Source organism: Olea europaea, unplaced genomic scaffold, assembly GCF_002742605.1.
Source record: "Olea europaea var. sylvestris unplaced genomic scaffold, O_europaea_v1 scaffold1004, whole genome shotgun sequence".
NCBI classification, from domain to species: domain Eukaryota; kingdom Viridiplantae; phylum Streptophyta; class Magnoliopsida; order Lamiales; family Oleaceae; genus Olea; species Olea europaea.
The window spans coordinates 122,428-125,243 of NW_019227357.1; the positions used below are offsets into that span (position 1 = coordinate 122,428).

At 36.2% G+C, this 2,816-nt stretch overlaps 1 pseudogene; it reads right to left on the bottom strand.

The window, feature by feature from the left end:
• Nucleotides 1-353: 353 nt before the first annotated feature.
• Nucleotides 354-2,358, bottom strand: LOC111372492 (annotated as a pseudogene).
• Between the last annotated feature and the right edge of the window lie 458 nt (nucleotides 2,359-2,816).

Below are 2,816 nucleotides of genomic sequence, written 5' to 3' on the forward strand. Positions count from 1 at the left end.
CCAGATTTTAACTGGGAAAACATTAAGGCGCTCAAGGCTGTAGCTAAGCGAACTTTTAGCCTATTTCTTTTCTGCGGTATGCTTCTGTGCTGTTACACTTGAATTTGGTACATTTTATGTCAAAACTAAAATAGATTAAGAAATGTTTTGTAAGTTTTTTAAGGTTAAAAATAAATAATAGAAGACTTCATCATGTGATTAATCAAAACTTTCTAGCCCAATAGCGATCATTGTCAACTCTATGAGAAGAATAAGAGATCTTTCTAGACCAATCCCTCAATAGGTAAATGAACATGAATTGAGGTAACTTTATTAAGAAATCATTACAATAATAGGGACTGTGCAGCTGTTCTTCACAGAGGAATGCCTTGCATCCATCTTTTTATCATTTCTATTGATGCTTTCGGTTGATCCTTAGGAATCCAGTGACCGGCATTATAGACCTTGAGGAAAGTGAGAAGTTCACTACTTTTTGTTAACCCCGCCTCCACTCCATCTACCTTAAATGGAACAGAAGGTGTTGATACAAAATTTTTCTGTCCCGACCATACCATAGCATCGACCCATCTCGCGTTTCCTGACAATATTAAAACTTAGTTATAGCAATTACATTACAAACCTTGCCTACGTTTTTCATAGTCAGAATTCAGTTAAGAAAAAGATTCACTAAAGTTCAGTTGAAGAAAGAAAATCTTACCATGCCAGTTACAAACAAGATCATATTCCCCAGCGTATACAAGTAACTTGACTCCATTCTCTAGTAGTGCAGGAATAACGACTTCGTAATTCTTCATCCAGTCCGGTTTCATTGGATCATACACAGAACGATTACATGTAACAAATTGTATGTCTCCAACACCAAGTGCTTGTCTAACTGACTTCTGATTTAAGAAATTTTCCAATTTCGAGAAGTCGTAGCAAAGACCCGCACACTTTTTTCGAATATCAAAGAACTACAATAAATGACAAAACCATACGGTTAATAAGTTTAATTTTTTGTCAAAATAGATGACTGATTTATGTGTTTTTCTTACATTTGTACGACCAATTATATTAACTATACTATTGAAAATGCCGGTGCAGTCATAGAAAGCCTTGGTACAAGCTGATGACGGACCACTACTACTGCCTGCCAATGAACTTTTTATCAGAATCCAAGTGAGAACTGCTTGTTAAAGGTTTGCCGTGTGGGTTTATAAGCACATTATAAGTAGCCTTCCCGAGGTTGTCCTGTCTGTCACGTGGTCCCACAAGGAAGGATGCCACTGGTAGGGTCTCCAATGTGCATATAAATCAGGCAGACTTTCCACGAAGACGTAGATTCAGAAGTAAACGTTAGACGGGATGGATTTAGGACTAAGAATTACCACAGAGTTTTATTCCCTATACACATTGGGGAACTAACCGACCCAGGCTGTTATAATCAGATTGGGTGATCAATTTCATGCTTAAAGCACAATCAGCATATGCTTTGTACTGGATCTCTGGTTCTGTCAATCCACTACCAATAGCTAATCCCTGTTTAAGCATTGGTGAGTTGCACAACTAAACAAGGAAAACTACGACACTAGTTAACAATAGAGATGAAATTCAAGGCTTACTTTCATGTTTATATGAATCCCTTCTTTATTATTGTTTCCCCGTTGTACACGATCAGCAAAAGCTGGAATATAGTGCCTGGCATATGATTCTCCAATGATGTAAAAATCATTCCTTGCATATTGAGGGTGCGCTTCGAAAAATGCCTAACATTTTTTGAATATTATAGTTCCGTCTAAGCTAGTTTATGGTGTTGGACGACTGGCCATATTATATGAAAATAAGTTAAAATCTAAGTCTAGTTTCTTGTAGCTGACTAGACTAAGAAACTTACCTGCATGAAGTCATAGAAATCTACGGCAGCGCCCTGAGAATCCGTTCGTATGTCAGCTTTGTCAGAAGTATAACTGAATCCTGTTCCAGTTGTTTGGTCGACATATATAATATTTGAGACCTGTCGTAGAATATCATTCATGAAAATATCTGAAATGCCCAAATGAATCCTTTCTTCCCAGATAGAAATAGGAACAGTTAGAAAAAAAAAGAGTACAGAATTGCAAGAGCAGATGTATGTTTCCTCTTGAAAAACAACATCATTTGGAGTCTAGATGAAAATTTTTTAATGAGAATTAAGGAAAATGAGAGTACCTTATCTCAACCAAAATCATTCCATACAAGAGATAAGTTGTCTGTTATTTGGAATGGACCGTTTTCATAAAACAGGGCCAAAGATGTGCTGCATCCGGGTCCTCCAGTTATATATACAACAACAGGGTCTGTAATCGGATTGTTTCTTGACTGAAAGAAAAAATAGAACATCCTGCAACATTATTTCAAGAAGTTTGACTGAGATTTCCCTCATAAAGAAAATATGAATAAGAATTGGATAGAAAACCATAAATCTATTCATGAAATCATTGAGAATGACAAGATGTAATTAGGGATTACGAAATTGTATTTTTAGTTTAAAAGTCAACTTTTGTTGCTCTTCATGGAGCTTTTTAGACTAATAGGATTCACTTGTCTGTGCATGCCAAAAGTATTCTATGTTGTTTTTTTGCTGTAATAATGTAAAGAATTCTGTATTTGACATGCAATTGTTCACCTAGTCAGGTAAACTGCAAGAAAAGTTCGCAAAACCTAAAGAACAAATGCAAGTTATAGCTTGCACTTTTGGTGTGAGGAAGTCTGTAATATCCAGCTGTGTGTCCCAAGTATTCAACACAGGTTGGATCACCTAAACAAGGAAATAGTAAACCTTTCTCGACTATTTTTGA